The following is an 11,136-nucleotide window of genomic DNA, read 5'->3' as shown; positions in this document are numbered from 1 at the left end:
CAGAATGTTGCTAATGCAAGAAGAAGTCTTAAGCTTTAAAATTGAGAATAATTTTTATAAAGATGTGGTCTCAATGAATGGTGTAGAACCACTTGAAGACACACAAGTTGCATAAGTAGTCATGTAGGCATATAGTTTGCCATTAGTCACATAGGTCATGCAAGTGGTATAGAACCACTTTTTAGTGATTCAAGGCTATTTTTTAGTGGTGCAAAGCCATTTTTAGTAGCCCATCACAAAGCTTGGATAACACAATACCATTAGTTATGAGATTGAATGCTACAAAGTCAAGAGTATGTTTTAGGCTTTCAAGTTGAGAGTAAGTTTTATAAAGATATGGCTCATTGAATTATGTGCATCATTTTAACATGGTGATGTACCATTTTAAAGTGGTACACCACTTTGAAGTGGTAAAATAGGGCAACAAAAACTTGACTAAGATAAACATACTAAATAACTTTTTAAACTTGAAAACTCACGTAGAAGACTATTGTATATCATCCCATGATTTTCAAAGTAAAAACTTAAAGTATAATTCAAAAGGCATGCTATTGCATATAGCCTCATGATATTCGTTGGATAATTTAAACACATTGGCTATTCGATCGACCATAAGAGGTTCCATAGGATACTTTATTGCCCTTATCAGGTGGAAATATATCAAAGTTACTAACTTGTTATCCCACAGCTCACATAAGTCTACTTGTAGAGATATATACCCAATGACATGTCAACATAAAAAGTCTAACACTTTATCTTGCTATCCCATGTATCAATTTGCTCCTTAGTTGCAAGGTTCTTAACTACAACCCACTTCAAAATGTAGAAGTCAACAACCTTCTCATTATTCTTTTCAAACGAGATATCAAAATTGTTGCCAATTCAAGTAAGAGAGCATCACTTAAGAAATCATCTATACTATTAGTTAAGGAAAGGTGGGGGGTGGGTGCCACGTGGTAGCCCCCCACCTCCCCCACAAAAAACAAAGAGAACACGGGGGCAGGGGCGGGTGCCACGCGTCCAGCACCTACCCCTGTAAAAATCGCACCTGCCTCGGCGCGAAGCGCCAGGGCGAGCCTAGGTGCGGAGCGCCTAGTAATGACCTATAGAGATAGCACCTTGGAACTCATCATGTGAGTTTCCACCTTCTTGGGAAGCCTTAGTGACTAGCTCCAAAGTATAGTATAGCCACATCTCTACATGTGATATGTTCTTGCACCTTCTCCATTGGGTATTCCTATAAGGAGAATAAAAGCATGATAACTATTTTATTTTCAATGCACAACTATTGGTCTTAGAAGATCCATTCATACAATGCATTGTTCTTGAGCCCTTCGATGGTTTCTAGTCCCATTGGGATCACAAAACATTATCAAGATTGGCCTCTCAAAAGATCATGTTAAATTTCCTCTTTTACTTGTCATACATTGTTGACAATTGGGACATTGGACATACTTTTATTCTTTCAAATGTTGAACTCACTTTGGTGACAATCTCTCACCTTGTCTTCTCGATACTCCACTTTAACTAACCATGCATCCTTCTCTCTATCCCAAGAAAGCAAGGACACAAGATTAGCTTTGAGGTATATTGAACTCACCAATTTACCTTCTCGTGTTGTAGTTCAAAATCTTGAAGGCTTGAAGATGGTTCCATGGCCCACACAAGATAATTAATATCATTGCCTCTTTGCATCCACCACCAAGTATGCCAATGATGAGAGAAGAAGATGAAAAAGAGCTTCACCACATCACATTCCTCACTCCTTCACAATCTCACAACCTTACATACAACTCGAAACACAAATGTAAGAAACTAGGAATAATAATGCGAAAAAATACTTGCTACACTAGTTGGTATATAATGTGTAAAGTAATTTTATTTTTCACAATTGAAATTAATATAAAATTCTCTTTGCCCTACATCTTTTTTCTCTCAGCTTCTATCTCTCTCTTCTTGTCTTTCTCTATGCTTGAATAGTCTTTCTCTCTTCTCTTCATTCCTATTCTCTCTCTTTTGTAGTCATCTCTCTCTTCTTTTTCTCTCTTGGCTCACTTCTTAACAATAACTTTCTTACCATGAATGGGAAGAATAAGAGAAGCAAGAAGAAGATGAAGAGCTTCACATTCTCTCAATCTCCCACTCAATATACCTCTCATTTTCTCTCCCTCACTGTCAAAGATGGAGATAAGATGATAGAATAGAAAAAATGAATAGAAAGCTTCAATAGTTGCACTAATAGAGCTTTCGTAATATTGATGTGCCAAAAAGGTAAATACAATTGAGACCTTCCATCCTTATATAGACCAAGATTAGAGTTAGGGTTAGATTACTTCTCTAGGGTGACACTCCATTTGCATTTTAGAATTTGCACCCTAGCTTGGATTTTAGGATTTGTATCTCTTTTATGTTTTAGGATTTCACAACTATGAATTAGAGTTTCTGCCCTCTTTTGGGTATCTTATCTACTTTATAGGCTCTAAAGTGATCCTTGAGGCATACTTGTATCTTAGACTAATTAGATCTAGCTTATGTTATTGCACGGGGGATTCACTAGTAGTAATAAGGAGATGTCACCTGCGTGTAAGAAATATATGAAAATACCCGTTATCTACCCCCTATTTATGGGACCTTACCTTATAAAATGCACCTTCCTTCCCTTAATGTAACGTGTCCACTTGAACCTTCAGGACACGTCTTAGCAGTCCATCGGAAAGGATGTCTAGAAAGCTATACCCGGCACTCCCATGGAATGTTACAGGGTTTGCGATCTAGGACTTTCCGCGTCTGCCACGTAGAGGAAGTATTCTGGCCGCTCCCACTTAGGACCGACCTGAATTAGGGTTTTCCCTATTGGTCATTTCCTAACAGCAACTAGCATCGAACCCAAGCGAATTACTTTACGCAGAAACGCCAAGTTCGAAGCGGATTCACGCTGCACTTAGTTCAAGGAGAATGGGAAACGAGAGGGATGCGAAGCTCAACCTCTCTACCATAAGGCATAGTCCAATTTCGTTCCCCTAAAACAGTGTAAATTGGGATCAATTGTAACTCTAGGTCAATGCTTTTGTTGTTCGTGTTCTTTGACGATCTTCTGACTGCCCATCGTGATTTGAGAAAAGTTCCCAGCCAATCGGGACCACCCATCCGTAGGACGGACCAATAGCCACATCCATCGCACTTTCCTCAGGTTGTTTTAGTTATTTAATTACCTAACACAATTTTTTTGTTGGACATGTATCAATCAGCTTCCTTAATTAGCCCGTTAGGCACTGGTTCCTTCACGTAATCATATCACTGACATAGAAAAGCAATGTCAAACAAGTTCCTTATTAAGAGGTTATCATATTTATCTTTGAAATACAAAAAGTCCAGCCCGTAGGCTTATCCACAATCCGCCCGAAGGCTATCTAGCAATCCACAGGGATTACTAATCCAAGATTCCGCCCGTAGACTAGTATGCGAGCCTCGAGATCCAATCCCGAGTCACCTTAGCCTCTTGTGTAGGGCCCGAAAGGCGAGGGATTTACGGCCAGAGCCCCCTTGGCACCCAAGCATCCTCCTGCTCCAAGTAGCACTCAACGGAGAGATCTCTTGCGGCGGGTTTGGTCCACCTTCCTGGTGCGGTTAACAACCCCCTTGGTTAGGGTCAAGCAGGTAGTCAGGGGTAATTGAAGCTGCCTCTCCCTTCAGGCCTTCAACCTGAAGTATTAGATATCAATTTATTTTTTAATTCATTGATCAAACAAAGCCAAACAGTGCTCTTAAATCTGTAACAAGCACAAACATTTCCATTGGTCGTTTTTGTTGGTAAACTACTAAGGAATGAATCCTTCCTCTCGAATGCATTCAGCACTCGATCCAGGATGACTTGCGACTTGGCAAGTTCCCCTATATCCTGGGTTAGGGCATACCCTACTAACCCGACTTGGTCAAACCTTAAGTTCATAAATTATTTCGATTTATCGACTAGTCTTTTGCTTCCAAACAATTATCTTTGCTCAAGAAAGATACTATATTAGGATGATTATTCATCCTCTTGCAAGATAACTTGCGTAAGGACCTGCCAATCTTATTGCGAGAATTGGCTATTTCCTTGTGATCCAATCACAAGATCATACGACTTCACACTTGTTGCACAAGTGTGGCATCGAACTATGAGACTATTCTACTCATCAAATGGAGTCATGAAACAATTTGTTCCTGATTACATTAGGCTGACGTTGTCAGTCCTAGGGTTCCAAGTTCCATCTTTTTAGCATAAGATTTTTAGGGACAAACCCTAGATCACTTCCCAAATATGTTCCACTATCCCTACATTTGGTGAATGTGGGCAAGTATTTAGGGTATAGGAGTTTCAGTTTTAGCAATACGTGAGACTAGGTCACGTATTAAATCCTAGTGAGTTCCTTGGAGTTGAATTAACTCTTTCTAAATCGAGTACTCCCTGGGTTTAGGTGTTTAGGTTTATGCCAATTTGTTTAATTCTTAATAATAATTACGCTATCATTTCCATAAACACATGACTCATTGTCTATGCGTAAATTATTTTTCAACCCTAACTTATCAATTTTAAGATCAAGGTTAGGTTATAACCTGATTCCAACTAATCATTCTATAACTTGCGAACAAGATTTATGCTAAACAAGCAACCTTTTACTAGTAATTATGCACTTAAAAAACGATAATTGACTAGAGTTATGCAACGTAAGAGTCGTTTCATGCCTTGCAATTCCCTATGGGTTATTAGCACTTCCCATGATGACTTATTGCGAAAAAGATATGGCCTAATAATATGACGGAGTGTGCTATCTTAATTCCGTTTTTGTAAATATGGACTAATTGCATATCAATTTTCTAAAGCATTTAAGACGAAAAATGCATCCTTATTTCCAACAACTATCCTCGTACGATTGAATTATAACAATACCAAATAAAAATTAGGAAGGAAAACCTGGACTTGTGGTGATATGTCCACATGGATGCTAGGAGATGATCCTCCTGCGGTTGTGCCTTGGGCTTTCTTAGGAGGCATCGCGAATGCAGCCTTTCTATCGTGGATGCAGCTTTGCAACTCCTTTCTGAAATTCCATTGTAGCTCCCTTTGCGATAACTTGCATCGTCCGTCGGAAGCTGTTTTAGAAGGCTTCCTCCTTGAAGTAGGGATTTCAAAAAAGGGGGTGTTTCAAAATCTTTTGCGAATAAGGCCCATTAAAGGCATGGGAAAGGCTTAATGGCCTTATAAAGACTCACACGAACGGGGAATAAAAGGTGTAAAAACCCTTATGAGGGCTTTTGTATGGGGATAGAAAAGTGTCAAAAGACCCTTATCTTCTTTTTGTAAAGGGGTAAACAAAAGGGTATAAAAAGGGCCTACGGGAGCCCTTAGGGGAATTTCGAGGGGGTCGGATGAAGGGCTTAAGGTAAAATCTTTTGGGGGAAAAAGGGGGCTTATGGAGCTTCAAGGGGGAAATTTGAGGGGGGGAAAAAGCCCTAAGGGTTCCAAGGGGGAAATTTGAGGGGGGAGGAAAAAGGGCTGGGGGGGGGGGGGGGGGGGGCCTTAGGGGGAAAATTCCAGGGGGAAAAAAGGGTAGCCTTAAAGGCTATGGGAAAGGGGGCCTAAGGGGGTCCTTAGGGGGGATTTAAAAACACGGGGAATAAAAAGGGCCTTTTAAGGTCAAACCTTTTTTTTTGGGGGGGAGAAAAGACTTTGAATAGGCCCACATGAAGGGGGGCTTATCAAGGCCTTTGGAAGCTTCCTCAAGAAGCTTCCAAAGCTTCAGAGGATCTTAGTGGAGCCACGTGGAAGGGAGGTGGCTCCCCTTTTCGCAGCGTGGTGAACGGCTAGGGCCCTTGGCGGCGTGCGGACTGATGCGGCGGCTCTCATCTCCATCTTCAGCAGTGGCACAGGGTGGCGACCTCTTTAACCTCTCCCTCCCTCACGATTACTGTCAGCATCACGGCGTTTCAACCTCTCTCCTCACAGCAACAACAGGTGGTAGCACTCCCTTTTTAGGTCTTCACGACAGCGCCCTCGATATATATAGGGGAGGGGATAAGATTCTCCCTCCCCCCCACGCGTCGATGGGCATGGCTACTAGCCTAGGCAAGCTCCAGCAAGGAGCTTGCCTACCATACTATTCCCCTCTTCCTCCAACTCGACAGGTGGCTAGAGGAGAGGGGAAATAATTAAAAAATTTTACTTTTATCAACTAAATTATCCAAATCCATTTTATTGAGGCAGTTCACGCGTGCCTTCGGGATATTACACTTAAATAACCCCCCTCCCTTACACTCACGTGGTACCATACGGTAAACCCTAGTGGACCCCCCGAGTGCTATTGCAAGTGCAAATCTTATCTATTTTATAGGCTCTAAGGTGATCCTTGAGGTATACTTGTATCTTAGACTAATTAGATCTAGCTTATGCTATTGTAAGTGCAAATCACTCATCATTACATGGATTGTTATAACCCTTTTTTACTTTTGATTTTTTCTTTTGAGGTTTGCAATTTCTTTTTGATCATATCAATGCACACTCAACCAATATAAATGGCAAGCAAGATGTAATTTCAATCCTCAATATTGTCAAAACAACTTGTCTAAGTAATAAGAGTTGAGTTTTATGTTTTGTGATTGGATTTTTGAGTTTTGTGTTTTTGAATTTTTTGAAATTTTCTCAAATTTCTTCCTTCAATATGCACACATAATCAATCACCCATAACAAGCAAGATGCATCTACAATATTGATGTATGGATTGTTCAAGTAAGAAGAGTTTAGTATTGAGTTTTGTATTTTGTGTTTTTGTATCATTTTCACTTCAATGCACATACAACCAACCAAGCATGACAAGCATGATATATCATCAATCCACAATGATGTCACATAGCTTGTTTAAGCGAGAAAAGTTTGAGTTTTGAGTTTTGTATATACATTTTTATATTTTTATATTATTTTCTTCAAATTTATTATGTTTTTGAGTTCAGTTTTTGTGTTTTCTTTTACTCTAATAAATCTAATCTTTTCAATTTTAATACAAAGAACTGGTTCCTTTCAATTTGTCCTTCCTAAACTAGTTGCATGTATTTTGGAGTATGCAAGTCGTAAGCATAGACGATTGATATCCCATCAATCCCTTTTACACTCAAGCAAACAAGCCTCCTATTTTGTCACATGATAGAACTGTAAGAACCTCATCATTGGTATCCTTTATTTTGGCAATAAATGAACTAAAATATTGGGCTACATGCACAACATTCAAGACGTTGGACTAACTTTTATTCTTTTAGAAGTTGTAACTCTCTTTGATGATTACCTCTCATATTGTCTTCTTGGTGCTCCACTCTAACTAATCATACATACTTTTCTCTCTCTCAACAAAACAAAAATACAAGACTAGCTTCAAGGTGTAGTGAACTCACCACCTTACCTTTCTCCATTGTAGTCTAAAAGCTTGAAGCCTCAAAGATGCTTCTACAATCCAAACAAGACCATCCAATGTTGTTTCTCATTTGCATCCACCACCAAGTATGCCAATGATGAGAGAAGAATATGTAGAAGAATCTTACCACACTAGATCCCTCACTCCCTCGCAATCTCACAATCTCAACACAACAAAAAACACCTCCATTTTACCATGGAGGGAAGAATAAGAAGATGTAGAGCTTCATCTTCCCTTGGTCCCTCACTTGACACACTCTAACTCTCTCACTTCCTCACTCTCAACAATGGAGACAATATGATAGAATAGAAGAAGTGAATGGAAAGCTTCAATAGTTGCATTAACAAAGCCTTTGTATCATGGATACACCAAAAGAATAAATACAATTGAGACCTTTCACCCTTATATGGACCAAGATTAGGGTTAGGCTTAGATTACTTCTCAAGGGGATGCCTCATTTGCATTTTAGGATTTGCAGCTCACTTTGTGTTCTAGGACTTGCACCCCTTTTGTGTTTTAGGGTTTTCACAAATGTGAATTAAAGTTTCAGCTATCTTTTGGATGTGCTACGTACTTTTTGAACTCTATGTTGGTCCTTCCTCAAAGCATGCTTGTATCTTAGTCGTGAATTAGATTTAGCCTATGCAATTTAAGTATAAATCAATGTGTAGATCCTATGCAATAATTGTGAGTGCAAAAAATACAACTAATAAATATAATGTACGTAGGAGTAGTGATCTTGACTCTCACAAAATAATAATGGACGTAGGAGTAGTGATCTCGACTCTCACAAAATAATACAACCATGAATATAATGTATCCATGAAATATCTCAAGGAATACAAGTATCCAAAAATAGTACACTATAACTCTAAATATAACATCCTTCCAAAACTAATTCAAGTGCTTATGATTTTATTGCCTTTGATTTTTCTTGAATTTTTCTTTGATTGTAGCCTTTCTTATCTACTAATAACCTACATACAAATTCTCAAGAAAGGAACCAACAAAGTGTCAAGAAGACACTATTTTGCTTCATATGCTCATGAGTTAGAGCCCTTTTGATGAGTGCTAGAGTCCCATCATGTTCTCCCTTCCCATGTCTAGGGCAATAAAAATTCCAAGTCATTTCCATGATAGTGTTCTAGCAAAAATAGTCGCTTTGCTTTACATTATGAAGCTGCACTATCTGACAACCTAGTGTTCTCTTTATTACACTATAGATAAGTAATCATAACAAAAATACTTATTTACTAGATCAATGCATTGGCTAGATCTCATTTTGCTCCTTGAAGGAGTAGTCCTATGTGAAGTCTACATTAAAGACTATTGCATTATCTAGAAACAAATAAATGTAGTCCTTGAAGTGTTGTGCTCCCCTCTTGGATATGAAATTGTGAATGGGATACTTCTTCAAGAGGTCTCAATATACTTGCAAAAGTTATGTATGCAACATTTTCTTTTAGACAATATCTTTCATAGTGCTCTACTTATATTTGTTTTCTAATCCATAAGTACCTGCATTTTGAAAGATCTTGATAAGTACTTGCTTACTTTGCTTGAGATCTTCTCATAGAAAGAACTAGATTTTACTTACACCACATGCATTAGATATTTTGAATAAGCATTTATGGTGATGGAAACTATGATAAGAATGAATAGAGCAAATTATAGACTTCCAAAGTGAAGTGATATTATCACTTGTGTTCTTGGATGCAAGACATCTATTGGTGACGACTCCATCAAGAGATAACCATATTAAAAAAAGATTGCATATGTAGCAAGAACCATGTAAATGAAAACTTTGAGTATGTATGTGGTGTATAGTTCCTTTAAGGAAAATCATTTGTACATGTAAAATAGCAATATATGTAGTGATCCCTCAATTTCCAGACAAAAATGGTTTAAGAGCCTCTAAAAAATTTAAGAACATTAGATATTTATAAAAATCCAATATATGTAAGAAATCCAAGTATAAATTACGACTATGTCATAAAACCTTGAGCCCAAACCATATACAACATGTACTTCAACATATAAAATAAGAATTGAGGCTATGGCTCAATATAAACCCAAATATAGTCAGCCCATATGCATTGTGATTCACTATACATGAGTTTAGATGCCAAACAATGTATATGTGGCTCAAAAACAAGCATGTACATTCATATGAACAATCTAGAACCTATTCAGCCCAAACAACCATGGTAATCCCTATTTTAGGTTCCCAAAATACACTTCTTTTAGGCTCAAACATCAATCTAGCAAAAAGTGTAACTTGCTATCCCTAATCCCATTATTGCATGCTCCACAAATCCCAAATCAGCTCCAATGGTCACAATGTGTGACTTGCCTTCGCTTATTCTATTGTCATAATAAGAATAAAGAATAATCAAGTGACAATCATAGGAGACCACCACCTACAATGTACAAATGTGTGAGTTGTAAGTACAAGTAAATGTAGGCCGCTAGGCATAGGTGACATTTAATCCCCAATAACCTCCCACTTAAAAGCGAATGCATCCAAGTGTAGAGAAAACAAAGAAAAAGTGACAAAGTACAAAGTGTACATAAAATTACAATAGGATGAGGAATAGATGTCATCTCATAATGTTCCATTGGGAGACTTTTAGTGAGTAGTTTTGTAGGATTCTTGTCAGTCGAGATATTCACAAGCTCTATCTACTTGTCCTCAATCATCTCTCTAATAAAGTGTTAATGGACCTTGATGTGCTTGGTCTTCATATCAAAGACCGAATTACATACCAACTGAATGATACTCATAGAGTTCAAATGTAATAAGAGCCATAGTCATACCAAGGACTTCCACCAAACAAGCCTACTAACCGCTTACAAGCCTCAATGAATGCAATGTACTTAGCCTCGACCATGCATTTCTACACCCTAGACATCCAAGGACACAACACCTCTAGTAAAGATGAAGACATGGCTAGAGGTGGATTTTCTACTATCTGCATGTCCTACATGATTAGAGTTTGTGCAGCCTATGACTCGAATTTCCTAGTTACCATAACAAATGTACATATTTGTATTACCCTTAAAGTATCTCAGGATACCCTTCACGATGTCTCGATGTCACCTATCACGTGTCACTATATAACGAGCCTTAACCTCCAATGCAAATGCTATATCACATTTAATGGCTATCATGGCATACATCGAGCTACCCAGCGTAGATGCATATCGGATCTTGGCCATCTCAGCCTTCTCATAATCCAATTGGGGAAAATATGCTTGACTAATCTTCACATGAGAAGATAATGGGCAGCCAATAGTCTTACCACCTTGTATATGGAATCGCTTAAGGACCTTATGAATACACTCATTCTATGATAAGTAGAGAAGTCCCTTAGAGTGATTACCTGTAATGCGCACACCAAGTATATAAGAGACATGCATCCTTCATCTCAAAGCTCTTCTTGAGCAGAGTCTTCAAGGCATGCAACACATAATGAGCATTGCTAGTAATCATCATAACATCAACATATAGCACCAAAATGATAAGGCTACCGTCATGGGCCTTCTTTTGTAAAGGCACAAAGCCATATCACTACAGGAGTAACCCTATGAATACATTCCCTAGGTGCCTACTAAAGTCCATAAAGACTCTTCCTCAATTTGCAGACTAGGTGTTTCTTGACCTTTTCCTCAAAGCCATTATGTTGTTGTATAT

Source organism: Lygodium microphyllum, chromosome 29, assembly GCF_053477565.2.
Source record: "Lygodium microphyllum isolate KBCC chromosome 29, Lygodium_microphyllum_v1.1.10, whole genome shotgun sequence".
Taxonomy (NCBI): Eukaryota; Viridiplantae; Streptophyta; class Polypodiopsida; order Schizaeales; family Lygodiaceae; genus Lygodium; species Lygodium microphyllum.
The sequence above is the reverse complement of the archived record's forward strand: the minus strand, read 5'-3'. Positions refer to the sequence as shown.